General features: G+C 35.0%; 1 pseudogene; it reads left to right on the top strand.

Annotated features, from left to right (window-relative positions):
• Positions 1 to 14,412: 14,412 nt before the first annotated feature.
• On the top strand, positions 14,413 to 15,709 carry LOC132784638 (uncharacterized; annotated as a pseudogene).
• The last annotated feature ends 3,355 nt before the right edge of the window (positions 15,710 to 19,064 follow it).

Genomic DNA, 19,064 nt, shown 5'->3' with positions numbered 1-19,064 from the left:
GTATAAAATTACATCAAAACTTTCTTTATCGGACAACTATTAAGACCGTCGGATCTTTTTTGCTTTGCTTAACAATATATATGGAAGATTTTTGAAAAAATGAAGGAAACATCTTCGACCCCATTAAGTATAATATATATATTTTTGATCAGAAAAATATTAGTCATGGAAGAAATAATTATCTATGACTAAAACTGCTAACGGGTATAAAATAGTGTGATAGCAAAATGAGGTTCGGGTGCAAACTGGAATGACATGAAAGATAAAAGCTATTTGGAGAAAATTAGATGTAAGATCCTATTCCGAAAGTAAAACATGAACCGGACACAAATAAACAATTTCATCATAGGAAAGTTCATAAGAACTTAACAGCTTGACAACTCAAAAATCTTTTATACAGAAAACATCTTATCGGTTATGAAGGAAATAACCATGAGAACTTAACAGCTTGACAACTCAAAAATCTTTATTTTTATACAGAAAAAAACTTATCGCTTTTGAAGGAAATAACCCAAATATTCCCAATAATAGGAAAGTAGCATTATTCATATGAATATGGCGCTGCCTATATCGAAAGAGCTATATATAAATTCTTATGTACTGAGGGCATAAATTTTAAGCTATTGTTTAAAACTATATAATTTCAAGACCTCACAAACAAAGTGCCCTTCGAAGAGTCAACAACACAAGTTTTAATCCGAAAATACAGACTAGCGATAAGCCGATAAGAGTATCCCGAATACCACGTAAAACCACAGTGGTATTATCCAGAAATTTAATTGGTCAACAAACTAGGCAGCGAGCACCGCCAGCGAAAAATCTTTTTTAACTTGGAAATAAATACTACTTTCAACAATGGGATCTACCACTGGTCAAGGCGCAATTGAAATATTTCTCTTACTTATTTTAGTTGCGATTATGGCATATCAAGTATTTTTGTCAAATCGTCAACTTGACTTTCTGCTACAACTTAAACCAATGATTGAAAATTAATAAAAAAATTCTGATTAACTGGATAGTTCTTAAGATTTCATTTGTATTGTTTTATAATTTGCCGTTTTTGTAAGCCTACAAGGTGGAAGGTGAATTTGCTATGAATAATCTGGGATACCCACCCAGATAGATGGCTAAATAATAATAAATATGCAATTGTTTTTGATTATATAAATTACACAATTTTTGCTTTATTATTTCCGTAGTGTTATTTGTATTATTATGTAACATAGTGCTCAATTGCATTTTCATCTGTCTAGTCATATTATTATTCTTAGTACTGTTTACAGTTTATTGAACTAATTGTTTCATATAAAAATATCCTTCTGTCCAAATTACTTATCTATCTTATCTCGATTCACACTTGCATTTTATTTGAAGCCTATGAAGAAGAAAATACGAACGCTAAAGTCCTGAGTGTGAGTCTTCAACAGTGGAAGAAAACGCCGATCGACTCGGCGTAAGAATCTCCGTCTTTTTTTATTATTTTATGATATAGTAATTACATATTAGTTCAGAAAAATCCGTTATTGTCAACAATAATGTCTCCACAATCGTGAACGATTTTCTCAAATAGTGCCCAATTTCACCTTACACAATTATTTACTTAAGAAACAACATTAATTTCAAAACCTTGTATGAAATATTAACCCGGTTAACCGGGTTTTGTAGGAATTAAAATGACTATAGTAATAATAAGGTGTACTAATCGAGGCTGTGTCATTCAAACTAAGCTTACTTTTCGAAAACAACTTTATCTGTATACAACATCAACAAGTGATATTAGAAACAAGTAAGAAAGCTGCAGACGATGACAATGCAATTTTCAGTAGCTATAAATACTGTATAGTATGTATGTTCCATCTCTATATCCCTTACAGTCTCTGAGATCTACATATGTAGGTGTTCATAAAGACGGAAGGACAGAAAGATAGACAGACGTTGTTGCCTGTTTTTATTCCCGCTACCCATAGGAGTCCTATGATAGGACTGAAGGGTATTATAACTTTGCCGGTAGAAAATGGAGAAGCTTTTTTTATTTAACCTCTTAGGAATAAGAAAATCATGGAAATATTTTTTAAGGTTTCGTTGCTTTAGCTACAATAACGAATAAAAACTTATTTTTTGTCATTAAAGGCAACATTTCATGAAAAAATAAAAATATAATTACATACGATAATTTTGCACGCTTTGTTTTCATACCCTTGCGCACATCGTGCGACATACGATAATAAAATTTGATTTATTTTGCGAAATTAGAATTTTATTAAGAAATTTTTTTTAGAAATTGTATTAATTAACAACATTATTTATATATTTGTAATATATTTATGAAAAATTAAACCAAAATATCATCGTCTTCATCTGTTTCGTTTAAATAATCTAATACGTTCGAAGAATATCCCAAACTTTTATATTCATTGTCGTATCTGGGAGGTATACTATTTAGCTTGCATAAATTATTAAGATCATCAAATTTTTTATTAGATAATGATATTATTGTTTGGGTGGAATTAGGCAAATTAAAAAGATACTTCTTTGAATTTTCAAAATATTCATAATTTAATTCTATTGATAATGGGCATTTTTAATATAACAGCGATTCGTAATTTTCTTAAATGTAATGTTTCATGTTTAAATAAAGAGTTTGAAAAAAGTTTTCAGTTTTTAAAGTCTGTGTACTGTACACCGAGAATTAACGGCATAAAGAGGAACAAACAATAAGCAAAATCATAAGATGTTTGAGCGATTAGAAACATTTCTTATTGTATTTCTTTATTTTTGTGCGTTTGAAGTATTTCCATGCAAATGAAATAAAAATTTGTATGGACATATGTTACGATAATTTCGCGCGCACATTTAAAAGCACTGTAACATACGATAAAATTGAAACTTAATTTTTATCGGAACTATAGGGTTTTCAGTTATAATATTTCACAGGGTAGTGAGGCATTAGGTGCCTAACAATTTTGCATTAAAATCTTAATTTCGAAAAAAAAGCGACATACGATACTTTCGCGGAAATGCGTCGATATATTATTGATCAGCATCAATAGCCGAGACGATATAGCCATGACTCTCTGTCCGTATAAAACACTGGATCTCAGAGACTATAAGAGAAAAAGCTCTATTTTTTTTCGACAGCATTTGTTATGTTTGCACGCAAAACAAGTTTGTTTCAACGCCCACTTCCGCCCTCACAAATCAAAAAAATCAAATACCAGCTAGAGCTGGTGTATACAATAACAACAATAGTATTTATGATTGCTGAAAATTTGGTTGCGATCAGATAAAAATTCTGAAAGTTATTAAAAAATACTTTTGTATGAGCAAAAACGCCTACACACTAGGGGTCTTAGTTGCTTTGGCTGACAAACTGGTATATTGTGCCAAATATGGTGTATTTTGAATGGGGTATATCGATATACCAAATATAAATTATTTTTAGTATTTGTGTAGTATTTTTGGTATATTTAAAAAAAAAATACCGCAATATTTTGCTTTTATTCAAAATGGGTATCTCACAGCCGAGCACACTCGACTTTAGCTTTCTTACTTGTTTTTACTTCATAGGGTCGGAGATGGCTCCTTCAGCCTGTTACGCACATTTGTTCTGGACACAAAGTTCTACCATATACTGGGTATATTGTAGCTTCATCTGCCTGTTACATACATTTCAAATCGGCAAAAATCAAAATTCCGAGATTCGCCGTTCATGATTTAAGTTAGTGAATAGGAAAGCCTTACCGACTGAAAATATGTATCGAAACTTGTTCTATGTGTAATATAAAAAAATTTTAAAAACTCATAAGAGCTTATCACAAGTAAAAAATCTTTATATTTATATACTATTGAAGTGAATAACCCGAATATTCCCAGTAATAGGAAATTTTCCGCTCCCTTATGAACAGAGCTACATTTGTACATACATATAAAATCTTATGTATTCATGGTATATGTACCTCTAGATTTCACAAATAAAGTGACTTTCGGAGAGTGCAGAACAATCCTAGAGTACGGAATATAAGTCTGAATTAAAGGCAACGCCATCAACAACCTCATTTAAGAAACCTAAAAAGCGAACAAGCCATTAGCCGATACGACTATCTTGAAGACTGCGAGGGACTCTATCATTCTCCTTAACCAGCATTAAAAAATTCTTTTTATCGAACAATGGCTGATACCACGATGGAAAGCCACGATTCAAATACTTCATCTATAGTTCAAATATTCCTCTTATTTGTGCTAGTTCTGCTTTCAATATTTGATCTGTATATGGCAGAATGTCAACTACAGCATTTGTTGAAACTTCAACCGACGGTAGAATGTTTATTGACAGTAAAGAAAGATGGATTCGCTGTTACATTATTTAAAACAGTTTTCACTAAATCTTGTTTTATTGACTATTTCTTATAAAATATAGTACGAACCATTCAATAATTAATAAAATCAGTTATACGAAATGCCAAATTCCATTTTTTCCTTAAAGTCGTTAGTAGAATTTTCCATATACTCTGAGAAAATGGTTTGTGAAAAATGTTGGTGGAAAATTCCATATAGTATATACGGTTAGTATGGTTTCTTTGGTGCTATTCTTTTAAATACTTATAATTATAATTTTATATAAATTATCTAATTTCTTCACAGTACTTGATAAAGAAGCACACTGATCAAGTTTGTTAAAAAAATTTTCCGAGAGCAAAATATACTAAATTATCAACAACAAATATAAAAGTTATTGAATAATAACTTCCATGTTTTTATCCTACTGTGTTTTTATCATTCGTGTCTATCCTGTAACTGACCAGAAATATGCAGTGATTTTTTATCGCCATACACAGAACTAATTGGATCAACACAATCTTCTTACGATAATTCACTCTGAAGGCTAAGGAAAATAATCCAGCCAAACGCTATTTTAAATTTAAATTTTTTGGCGTATTCTTGATAATTCTTCTATGTATGTGCAGACGTACTTTTTGGACAAGTCACATTTAAAATTAGAAGTCAACAGGGAAGAATGTCTTCGATACTCATTTTATTGTTTGGCATTTTGTTGAACCGTCTACAATACGTAGGGTTTTGAAACTAGATACTACTGTGAAAGTTGTGGCAGGTGGCAAGTGTTGGCTGTTGGCAGGGTGCACCTTACGAGTGCACACTGTAGGTGCTCGTCCTACCGTTGTCATCGACGGACGCGGTGGCTGCGTTGTATCCGAACTGCTTGCCGTTGACGTTGTAGTTCTCGCTCTCGCCAGTGGCCAGATCCTTGTAGTTCTTCACATGGCCATCGGAGCCAAAATATAAAGATTCCAAAGAACAAATTAAATATGGAATAGGCTTAGAATATTTAGAGTTGAAGCCGTAGTAGAGGCAGCATTGGAACCAAAGCTGGAACCAGTGTTGGAGCCATAGGTGTAGTTGACCGACGGCTGCTATGACGATCTGGGCGGTCGATGTGGTGGTTGTGACCTTGCGCTGATAGTAATGCTCAGAGGTGCCGGAAGGCTGTGCTACCTGAACGTACTGCACCGAGGGCTGCTTCTGCTTGACAACGCGCTCCACGTGTTGCACGTACTGCTGCGAGCCACCGGGTACGGTGTACACAATCTGTTGGGGTGCACTGGAGACAACGCGCTCGTGGTGCAAGTACTCCACATTGTTGCCACTAGACGAGGGCAAAGTGAGGGCCACCAGCGCCTCCACATTGCTGGCGAGCAGCGACTCCGAGTTGAGAGTGTTGGTATTGGCCCCTCCGAAGTTGACCTCAGTGCCGGCATTGTTGGCGTCAGCGAACTCTACGTTCCTGCCCACGTTGTGCGAGCTGGCTGCATTGAAGTTGGCACTGTGGCTGGTCTGGAAGGCAGAGTTGGAGGAGAAGGCGCTGTTGGAACCAAACGAAGCTGTTGCCGCTGTTCTTCACACCCTCGAAGGCACCCACGGAATCGTAGGAGCTCTCCAAGTTGCCTAGCGACGAGCTCAGCGGTACCGCCAGCTCCAAAGCTGTTCGAGACACTAGCTCCATAGCCACTGGAGCCGTAAACATTGCGGCGGGCAGTATCGATTGCCTCCTGATGGGCAGCATAGTGGCTAAAGAATTAGGGGATATACATAATATACATACATGTTAAGTAATGGACATTCGCCACTTTTATTTTAAAGAGTACGCAAACCAAAAAATTAACGAATTTCTACATTTTTTTGGTAAAACAGAACAAGTCCCTAAATTCAATCTTATCTCTAAATATAGTTCTAATCTAAATGTTTATTAATCACCTTCACTTATTTGTAAAATTGTTTTAATTTATAATTTTTGACAAGCGAGCACTAGTACTTTTAGAGTCTGATTAGTGATAACTATTTTTATACCCACAACACATAGGGTGGAAATAGTACTTCATCGATATGCTAAATATGGTCTTCGACGTATTTCATTATTTTTCAGATTATTATTTGGTATATTTTAAGAATAATACGGCAATGTTTTACTTTTTTAATATGGGTATCACGGGTATCTCACAGTCGAGCACGCTTATTTTTATATTTGGACATCTTCTACTTTTTATACCCGCTACCCATAGGGTAGAAGGGTATTATAACTTTGTGCCGGCAGGAAATGTATGTAACAGGTAGAAGGAGGCATCTCCGACCCTATAAAGTATATATATTCTTGATCAGCGTCAACAGCCGAGACGATCTAGCCATGTCCGTCTGTCCGTCTGTGTGTCTGTCCGTCTGTCCGTCCGTCCGTATGAACACCTAGATCTCAGAGACTATAAGAGATAGAGCTATAATTTTTTTTCGACAGCATTTGTTATGTTTGCACGCAGATCAAGTTTGTTTCAAATTTTTGCCACGCCCACTTCCGCCCCCATAAATCAAATAAATCGAATAACAAGCGTAATTGTAAAGCTAGAATTTTGGTATATACAATAATAACTATAGTATTTATGATTCCTGAAAATTTGGTTGCGATCAGATAATAATTGTCGAAGTTATTAAAGAAATACTTTTGTATGGGCAGAAACGCCTACTTACTAGGGGTCTTAGTTGCTTTGGCTGACAATCTGGTATATTGTGCCGTCTATGGTATATTTTGAATGCGGTACTATATCAATATACCAAATATACCATTTGGTATATTCTTAGTATTTTTTAGTATATTTGTAGTATATTCGGTATATTTTGAGAATAATACCGCAAAATATATTGCTTTTAATCAAATTGGGTAGCGGGTATCTCACAGTCGAGTACACTCGACTGTAATTTTCTTACTTGTTAACTTTAAGATATTCATTGAAGTTATTGACGTAGAATTCGTAAACGTGCTATTACTAAATGAAATTTTAAACATTATTAATTTTTTCTTTTAATAATAATTTTTTTAAGTTTCCTACTAACAGCGAATATTATGTATATAAAGCTGCTAGATCGATTGGGCCAAGCGATCAAGAAAGAATTATCAGGATAATGCACCGTGTCACAAGTCTATGGCAACAATGCTGAAATTGAGCGAATTGAGGTTCGAACTACTGCCGCACCCACCCTACTCTCCAGATTTGGCCCCCAGCGACTACTGGCTTTTTTCAGTTCTCAAAAAGCACCTCCAAGGCAAGAGATATCGATCAAATGAGGAGGTGATTGCCGATACTGAGGGCAAAAGTTCATCCTTCTACAAAAATGGAGAAGCGCTGGACTGACTGTATAGCCGTAGATGGAAACTATAGTGATGAATAAAAATAAATTTTAAAAAAAAAATGTGTTTCTCCTTTTTAGACCGGGAACTGTTAATTCCCTCAAAAATTATGATATTTGGTGTTTTGTCTTGGGCAATAATTTTTAGCTTTGACCATTAAAACATAAATTATTAAATAATTATCATTTTTATACCCGCTACCCATAGGGTAGAAGGGTATTATAACTTTGTGCCGGCAGTAAATGTATGTAACAGGTAGAATGAGGCATCTCCGACCCTATAAAGTGTATATATTCTTGATGATTCGCCTCGCCGCCGTCGGGCGAGCAAGTCGACAAAAGGCATTAAAGGACCCTCAAGACGGGGAATTGTCAAAAGTCAAGTCCATAAGGTCGACAGCAAGCTGGAGCACCCTTCCTTCTAAAACATAAATAATAAAAATAAAACGAAAATAAAAAAAAACTATTCAAGATAAACAATTTAAATACATATAATTCCAGAACTTCTCAACAAAATTCTTAGTTAAATGTATACCATATTTGTAGATATCCAAAACATTTCGTAATAAATGTATAAAATTATTATATGGAAGATTTTTTAAAAAATGAAGGATAATATACATATTAAGTATAATATACATATTTTTGATCAGAAAAGTATTAGTCATGGAAGAAATAATTATCTATGGCTAAAACTGCTAACGGGTATAAAATAGTGTGATAGCAAAATGAGGTTCGGGTGCAAACTGGAATGACATGAAAGATAAAAGCTATTTGGAGAAAATTAGATGTAAAATCCTATTCCGACAGTAAAACATGAACCGGATACAAATAAACAATTTCATCATAGGAAAGTTCATAAGAACTTAACAGCTTCACAACTCAAAAATCTTTTATACAGAAAACATCTTATCGGTTATGAAACCATGAGAACTTAACAGCTTGACAACTCAAAAATCTTTATTTTTATACAGAAAAAATCTTATCGCTTTTGAAGGAAATAACCCAAATATTCCCAATAATAGGAAAGTAGCATTATTCATATGAATATGGCGCTGCCTATATCGAAAGAGCTATATATAAATTTTTATGTACTGAGAGCATAAATTTTAAGCTATTGTTCAAAGCTGTATAATTTCAAGACCTCACTAACAAAGTGCCCTTCGAAGAGTCAACAACACAAGTTTCATTCCGAAAATACAGACTAGCGATAAGCCGATAAGAGTATCCCGAATACCACGTGGAACCACAGTCACCTCCTTTATCCAGAAATTTAATTGGACAACAAACTAGGCAGCGAGCACCGCCAGCGAAAAATCTTTTTTGTCTTGGAAATAAATACTACTTTCAACAATGGGTTCTACCAGTGTTCAAGGCACAATTGAAATATTTCTCTTACTTATTTTTGTTGCTATTATGACATATAAATTATTTTTATCAAATCGTCAACTTGACTTTCTGCTACAACTTAAACCAATGATTAAAAATAAATAAAAATTCTGATTAACTGGATAGTTCTTAAGATTTCATTTGTATTGTTTTATAATTTGCTGTTTTTGTAAGCCTAAAAGGTGGAAGGTGAATTTGCTTTGAATCATCTGGGATACCCACACAGATAGAGATGGCTAAATAATAATAAATATGCAATTGTATTTGATTATTTTATATATTATATTTCCGTTGTATTATTTGACGAGCTTATGTAGTGATATTCTCGTTTGCCAATGCTCAACTGCGTTTTCATCTGTCTATTAATATTAAATTATTAATATTAAATTATATTGTTCTTAGTACTGTTTACAGTTTATTGAACTAATTGTTTCATTTAAAAATTTCCTTCTGTCCAAATTACAATCTCGATTCGCACATGCATTTCATTTGAAACCTATAAAGAATAAAATACGAACCCTAAACTCCTGAGTGTGAGTCTTCAACAGGGGGAGAAAACGCCGATCGACTCGGCGTAAGAATCTCCGTCTTTTTTATTATTTTATGCTATAGTAATTACATATTAGTTCAGAAAAATCCGTTATTGTCAACAATAATGTCTCCACAATCGTGAACGATTTTCTCAAATAGTGCCCAATTTCACCTTACACAATTATTTACTTAAGAAACAATTAATTAAATAATTAATTTCAAAACCTTGTATGAAATATTCACTGAGCTTAACCGGGTTTTGTAGGAACTAAAATGACTATAGTAATAATAAGGTGTACTAATCGAGGCTGTATCATTCAAACTAAGCTTACTTTTCGACAACAACTTAATCTGTATACAACATCAACAAGTGATATTAGAAACAAGTAAGAAAGCTGCACTCGATGGCAATGCAATTTTCAGTAACTATAAATACTGTAAGTATGTTCCATCTCTATATCCCTTACAGTCTCTGAGATCTACATACATATGGAGGTGTTCATACAGACGGAAGGACAGAAAGACAGACAGACGATATTGCCTCTTAACACTGATCAAGAGTATTTACTTTATAAGTTCGGAGATGGCTCCTTCTGCCCGTTACGCACATTTGTTCTGGACACAAGGTTCTACCATCCACCTTATGTATACTGGGTATACAAATTGTAGCTGCATCTGCCTGTTACATACATTTCAATTCGGCAAAAATTATAATTCTGTGATCCGCCGTTTAAGTTAGTGAATTGGAAAGCGTTACCGACTGAAAATATTTATCGAAACTTTTTCTATGAGTAATATAAAACAAGTAAGAAAGCTACAGTCGAGTGTACTGGACTTTGAGATACCCGCTACCCATTTTGAATAAAAGAAATGTATTTTGCGGTATTTTTCTCAAAATATACCGAATATACTGCAAAAATACTACAAATATGTCAAATGGTATATTTGGTATATCGATATAGTACCGCATTCAAAATATACCATAGACGGTACAATATACCAGATTGTCAGCCAAAGCAACTAAGACCCCTAATAAGTAGGCGTTTTTGCCCATACAAAAGTATTTCCTTAATAACTTCGACAATTTTTATCTGGTCGCAACCAAATCATAACCAATCATAACTACTATAGTAATTACTGTATATACCAAAAATTCGCAACTCTAGCTTTAAAATTACGCTTTTTCGATTTTTTGTACAAATGCTGTCGAAAAAGTATAGCTCTAACTCTTATAGTCTCTGAGATCTAGGTGTTCATACGGACAGGCAGTCAGACGGACATGGCTAGATCGTCTCGGCTGTTGACGCTGATCAAAAATATATATACTTATATATATATACTACATACATTTTCTGCCGGCCCAAAGTTATAATACCCTTCTACCCTATGGGTAGCGGGTATAAAAATTATAAAAACTCATCACAAAATAAAAAACTTTATATTTATACACTAATGGTCTTATCGTATTTATTTGGACGTTGACGTACTAACGGCAGTACCATCAAGTGGCCCAGCGATACCAAGCACGGGCTTGTTGACGCGCGGACAAAACAAAATAAATTTGTAAACAGCATGCATTAAACGAAAACCGCGAATAAATATTAAAAGACGCTGGACAGCTAATTAATTTAGATTAAAAATATGTTAGAATAAGTGTATAATAAAATAAATAACAATTAAATACTCGATAAATAAGCTAATAATAAGGTTTTAAGCAAAGGAATAGATTTACTAGAGCAAACTACGTTATTGAGATTATTATAGTTCACACACAGAATACGGAAGGGATTATGGCAAGCAAAGTTAGTAGATCTACGTGAAATGACAAGAGGAAGAAAATTCCTAGTGATCCTGACAGGAACTGCAAAACTAATTTGACTTAACAGCTCCAAAGAGTCTATTTCACCATTAATTAGTCTCTGTATAAAAACAGCACCTTGCATAGTTCTACGGTCAGAAAGAGAAGGAAGGTTTAGTAATAAAAGTCTACTTCGATACGGTGGTAATCTAATATTAGGATTCCAATTTAAACTACGAAGGGCAAATAATAAGAATTGTTTCTGCACCGATTCAATCCTATCTTGATAAACCCTATACTGGGGATTCCAGACAAGAGATCCGTACTCAAGGATAGGACGAACCAGTGAGACGTATAAAGTCTTAGTGATGTAGGGATCATTGAACTCTTTCGACCAGCGTTTTATAAATCCCAAAACACCCATGGCCCTATTTACAGCAGACAGAATATGTTTATCGAATTTTAGTTTTGCATCAAGCAGAACCCTAAGTCATTCACACCTTCAATTCGCTCAAGAGGAGTATCATATAACATATAGTTATTTAGCTGGGAAGAACCCCTACAAAAGGTCATAAACTTACACTTATTGCAGTTCAGATGTAACATATTTACTCTGCACCAAGATTCTAGACGATTAAGGTCACATTGTAACAGTGAGCTCGCAAGACTATCATTAAATGTCAGGCAAAGCTTAACGTCATCGGCGTACATAAGTACACGGGAATGCTCAATAACAGTAGGAAGATCATTTATGAACAAAGTGAACAATAGAGGACCCAAATGACTGCCCTGGGGCACACCAGAAGTGACTTGAACACATTTAGATACAAAACCATTAAAATAAACATTCTGAATTCTGTTGGAAAGGTATGAGGATATCCACTCAATTAGGATATGAGGAATAACCCGAATATTCCCAGAAATAGGAAATTTTCCGCTCCCTTATGAACAGAGCTAGATTTGTATAAATATATAAAAATCTTATGTATCATATGTACCTCTATATTTTTACAAATAAAGTGACTTTTTAAATTTCAAAGTTTTTGGCGTATTTCTGATTTCTTTGAAGTATTTTAAGACGTACATTCTGGACAACTCATATTCAAAACTAGAAGACAATAGGCAAGAATATCTTCGATACTCATTTTATTGTTTGGCATTTTGTTAAACCGTCAGGCTTTAAAAGGCACTGATTGTCCGTGATCGAGCTTGGTAGGTTGCGTATTCTTGCTATGCTCGGTTCTAGCTCGTCAGATTGGTCGGGGTCCTTCCTCACTCGATCACTCGCGGCTACGCTAACACATGCAAATAGTAATACGCAAACGGAATGTACAATAATATACACAAAAAGCTTTATAGAAAATAAAATGAAGAATTAAAAGAGATTCCGCGCTGGCACACGCTTAAGTGGAGTTTCCTTCTAATAAATTACCTAGTAGAGGAATCTATATGTTGAGTTCCTCATCTCTACCCTTCCGACCATGTTAACTGTCGATTTTCTTATAAGTTACCCCTAATTTAGTTCATATTTACTTTTTTTATATATTCGAATATTCGGACATGGCTAGATCGTCTCGGCTATTGATGCTGATCAAGAATATATATATACTTTATAGGGTCGGAGATGCGTCCTTCTACCTGTTACATATTTCCTGCCGGCACAAAGTTATAATACCCTTCTACTCTATGGGTAGCGGGAATAAATAGCAAGAAGATACCGACGATGAAATTCGTCGCTTCTCAGCAAATTATAGCAACAAATAGGGAATGATTGACACTATTTAAATGAATTTATTGTTGTTGCATTGTGGATTGTTGTACTGTTTTTGTACTACGCGCTACTAATCCAGTGTATTCCTGGTCTTCAAGCACATACTATCCGATAATAATAAATGTAATGTCAGGCCGTGATCTTTGTATGTACGTCGTGGACTGTCAGAATCAGAGTCTTTGGTGCTCCGATGAGCAGCCAACCTTGTTGTGACCTCCAACCAAATTTGTGCACCCAATATATAATTGTTCACTAGAGTCACACAGCGCTCTATAGTTGTCATAGAGGTTGAAGCTCGATGAGCCAAATTCTACGCCTGTATTGGCGAGATATGGTTATACTATAAACTACACTCACAATTATTTCCACTTCATATCTGTATTAATTATCGAATTTATCACTGCACTTTTTGTGCATATACTATATATGCGTCTTCCTGGCATATACTCTCACTTAAGGTTGATCTGGTTTTTTCTGCCAGACTATAATATTGCAGAATCACGTGGAGCTATAAAATCAGTTGCCGAGAGACAATAAATAGGTCTGCTTGGTCTACTGTACTCCACTGCACCGCATGGTAAGCCGGGCTTTGCGAAGATAGTGATAAGCAAGTGCAGATAGTCAGATGACTACGTTAGGGTGCGTCAATATTTAGAACAGCAAAACAAAAAGTTGGGAAATTTGGAACTCTTCTATTACAATATATTGGTCGCTCACTACAGTTTTGAAACTAGATAGTTGGCACTGTGGCTGGTCTGGAAGGCACAGTTGGAGGAGAAGGCGCTGTTGGAGCCAAAGAAAGCCGCGTTGTTGGCACCAAAGGCAGCCTGATTGCTTGCACCGAATCCAGAGCCGGCACCAAATGAGGCAGCATTGTTGAAACCAAGGGCAGAACCACCGCCCAAGCTGTTGCCGCTGTTCTCCACACCCTCGACGGCACCCACGGAATCGTAGGAGCTCTCCAAGTTGCCTAGCGACGAGCCACCAACGCCGCCGCCAAGCGACAGCTCAGCGGTACCGCCAGCTCCCAAAGCTGTTCGAGACACTAGCTCCATAGCCACTGGAGCCGTAAGCATTGCGGCGGGCAGTATCGATTGCCTCCTGATGGGCAGCGTAGTGGCTAAAGAGTTGGGGATATACATAAGTAATGGACATTCACAACTTTTATTTTGAACAGAACGCAACCTTCATTATACAACAGTGCAAAGAATCTAACAGTGAAATGCTATGAATGATGCCGCTGACAATTGTTATATGTGTGAAAAAAAAACATAACCTGAAACAATTTTAAAAATAACAAATGTTATTCTTACAGCTCTAGATTACCACTTTAGTTAGAGCTAAGAGTGGTTTTGGTTTTTTTATGTCTTCTTTTCTGTTCTGATAATTGCAAAAATAAACAAATTCGTACGTAAACTATAAACTAAACGAATTTGTATATTTTTTTGGTGGAGGTGCAAATTCAACATAGTGAGGTGGAAGCGGAACCAATGCAAGTGGAAACAGTGGCCATCGGCCGAAGATACACGGCGTGCGTGTGACTGTGGATACGGGTGTAGACAGCATCACAGCAGCAAAAGCAAATGAGCAAATCATGACTAAAACTTCAAAGTAGTGTCCAAGGAGAGTGTGGAAATTACGGACTTGGGTAAACACAAGAAACGTGTGCGTATCCACACAGACATTTCCTTCGAGATTACCGCCGAGGGGGAGGGAAATGAGACGAGTTCGGCTCAGCAGCGAGACGGCGAAAAAGGTAAGTGAAAGCGGTCTCACTTTCAGCTCACTTTCACTTCTCATTCCCTCGCCCCGCAGAGGACGGCAGTGTGGCCATTTTCAAGGGTCGTGCCAGCAGCAGCAGAGGTGACTCAAAACATCAGTCCAGCGATCCTTACGATCCCAAGGCGCAAAAGAATCCCAACTATGCTACTGAACATCGTGGCCTTGATGCCGGTTACTATCCCCAGTTCTATCTCCAGCATGTATACACCAGCGACAGCTCCGATGTGGGCGGCATCTATCGCAACGGCGAAACTTGGACCCATTACGTGCCCGTTTGGACCACGGAGCGGTCTCCACATGAGCAGAGCCAGCTCCAGCGACATTCCAGCTGCATGACCACCTATGGCACCGACTACAGACGCCGTCGGGCAAGCAACATGACAAAAGGCATTAAGAGACCACAAGACGGGGAAGTGCCAAAAGTCAAGTTCATAAGGTCGACAACAAGCTGGAGCAGCCTTTCTCAAGATAAACAAATTAAATATAATTCCAGAACTTCTCACAAAATTCTTAGTTAAATGTATATCATTTTATATTCAAAAAAATTGCGTATTAAATGTATAACATTACATCAACAACATAACAGCATAACAACTCAAAAATCTTTATTTTGGTACAGAAAAAGTCTTATCAGTTTTGAAGGAATATTCCAAATAATAGGCAAATATCATTATTCATGTGAATATGCCGTTGCCTATATTGACAGAGCTATGTACATACTAGCAGTACTGCCAGATTCTCCGGAGTAAAAGTGGTTAGATTTAAGAAAAAAAGTTGCTAAAAATGTCTAAAAATTGCTAAAAATTATAAAAAAAAAAAAATGCCAAAGAAATTGCTTAATCTTTTAAATGTTCTTTTTCAATTAGTATGTACATTTTTAATTAATTTAAGAATAAAATATTTAAATTAAAAATAAAAAAATTAATATAAACAAGATTTTATATCTTATTTTGTTAACATTACAAAATACTAAGAATTTCGTCCAATTCTTCTGCTTCCATACTATACGTGTACTTTTCGTTTCCTGAAATTTTAACTAAGTACATTTGTCATGCCTATGTAGTCCAATACATATATAAAGTTAATATTTAATTTATTTTAAAATTATTTAAATTTAAAACTAACCTTATATGCAATATCGCATTTAATGTTTTAAGGCTCATACAGTTGCGTAATTTATTTTTTGATATATTTATTTGGGAGAATATACGCTCAACTTCAGCGTTCGACCATGGCAGGGCAAAGATTTTGGGCGCAATATCTGCTAAATCACTAAAAGGGTTTTGGTTCAAGTAGTTCATATAATCGAACCATTGAGTTTAATACAAGTTCCGATTTCATTGTGAGCTATTAATCGCAATTTTTGCAGTGAATGGAAATAGGGAATACAAAATAAAAAGGCTTTGAGTAAAGTATAAGTGAAAAATTGCTAAAATAGCTAAAATTGCTAAAAAAAAAAAAAATAAAAAATGAAAAGTTGCTAAATTTGTAGCTAATAGCATTTTCAAAAAAAAGTTGCAATTTTTTGAAAAGTTGATAGATCTAGCAACCAAATTGCTAAACTGGAGAGGTGGAGAACTATCGATGGCACTATCGGGACTATCGCTGGTTGGCCACTATTCGATAGCGGCGCGCAGTCTCGATGGTGATCATTCGCTATTGTCGATAGGGGTCGATATTTTTTCAAATTTCTTTGTACACCCGCATCCTCCGTAGAGTCGGAGAGTGTCTACAGCAAAGCAGGAGAAATCATTTCATCATCAAATAGGCGTACAAAATTAGTGGTTGAAATAAATATATAAATAGCAGTTAAGGTAAACCTAAAAAATAAAAAATCATATTATTTATTATTATTTATTATTTTTAGATAAAGATTGGAAAACCAATATCATACTCTCATACTTTAAACAAATATGGATTATTTTAATAACTAATTAAATTATTTTCTTTTACTGCACTATCGACAACTATCGACGATAGATTTTTCTTGCTATCGTCGATAGTCGATAGTTTATGGAAACTATCAATCACTATCGATGGCGCAGACTGTCGATAGTTCTCCACCTCTACTACATACATATACATACATATATAAATTCTTATTTACATTTTAAGTTGTTGTACAAAGCTGTCTAATTTCAAGACATCACAAACAAAGTGCCCTTCGAAGAGTCAACAACACAAGTTTCAATCCGAAAATACAGACTAGCGATAAGCCGATAAGAGTATCCCGAATACCACGTGGTACCACAGTCTTCGCCTTTTCCAGTATCCAGAAATGCAATTGGACAACAAACTGGGCAGCGAGCACCGCCAGCGAAAAATCTTTTTTGACTGGAAATAAATACTACTTTCAACAATGAGTTCTACCACTTGTCATGACAGAATTCAAATATTTCTCTTACTTATATTAGTTGTGCTTATTATATAAAGTATTATTGACAAATCGTCAACTTGAATTTTTGCTACAACTTGAATCATTGACAACAAAAAAATAAAAATTCTGATTAAATGGATAGTTCTTAAGATTTCATTTGTATTGTCCTATAATTTGCTTTTTGTAAGCCTATAAGGTGGAAGGTGGATTTTCTATGAATCTATGAATCATCTGGGATACCCACCCAGATAGATGGCTAAATAATAATAAACATTATATTGTATTTGAGTATATAAATTACACAGTTTTCGTTTTATTATTTCCGTTGTATTATTTAACGAGCTTATATAGTGATATTCTCGTTAGCCAATGCTCAATTGCATTTTCATCTGTTTCTAGTTCTATTTACAGTTTATTGAACCAATTGTTTCATTTGAAAATTTTCTTCTGTCAAAATTAAAATCTCGATTAACACTTGCATTTAATTTGAAACCGAAGAAGAAGAAAATATACATAAATACATATGTATGTATGTGTGTTCTACCCACGGTTGCCACTTTTGGTACAAATATACCAAAACTGGTACATTTTGTATACGTTGGTGCATTGGATCACTTTTTTTCATTTTGGTACATTTTCAATTTTATGTTTACACATATTATTTTAACAAATGGCTCTGTTCCACCAGACACAAATTTTGTATCAGTTAGAAATTGAACCATGACTAACACTGGAAAATATCGCATTCAGTCGATTTGCAACGTATTGTGTCAATTGAGAAAATATGTATGCGCCAATCTAAGGCCTAACACTACATAAACAGTTATATAATATATTGTGAATCACAATTTGTGAAATTCAAAAAATCTTTCGTGAAAAAATTTGTGGTACATTTTTGCTAAAATTGGTACATTTTTTCAAAATTTTGGTACAAACTTTTTTTTTGGAATGGCAACCGTGGTTCTACCATATCTCTATATCTCTTACAGTCTCTGAAATCTACATATGTATGTAGTCGATGGCCTTAGTAACTAGCACTCCCTTCTTTTAGTTATTTTATATAATAATAACCATGTAATTAAAAAAATATATGTATGTTCATACAGACGGAAGGACAAAAAGACAGACAGACGGTAATGCCTGTTAACACTGATCAAGAGTATTTACTTTATAGGGTCGGAGATGGCTTCTTCTGCCCGTTACGCACATTTGTTCAGGACACAAGGTTCCACCATCCACCCTATGTATACTGGGTATACAAATTGTAGCTTCATCTGCCTGTTACATACATTTCAAGTCGGCAAAAATTATAATCCGCCGTTCAAGATTTGAGTTAGTGAATTGGAAAGCGTTACCGACTGAAAATATTTATCAAAACTTATTCTATGTGCAATATAAATAAAATTATTACAAACTCGTAAGAACTTATCACAACTAAAAAATCTTTATATTTATACACTTAAGGTATTATCGTTATTGAAACGAATAACCCGAATATTCCCAGTAGAAGGAAATTATCCGCTCCCTTAGGAACAGAGCTACATTTGTACATATGTACATATACATATATAAAATCTTATGTATTCATGGTATATGTACCTCTAGACTTCACAAATAAAGTGACTTTCGGAGAGTGCAGAACATTCCTAGAGTACGGAATATAAGTCTGAATTAAAGGCAACGCCATCAACAACCTCATTTAAGAAACCTAAAAAGCGAACAAGTCA

The sequence above is a fragment of the Drosophila nasuta genome, chromosome 2L (assembly GCF_023558535.2).
Source record: "Drosophila nasuta strain 15112-1781.00 chromosome 2L, ASM2355853v1, whole genome shotgun sequence".
Lineage (NCBI taxonomy): Eukaryota > Metazoa > Arthropoda > Insecta > Diptera > Drosophilidae > Drosophila > Drosophila nasuta.
This window is presented reverse-complemented; position numbering and strand designations above follow the sequence as displayed.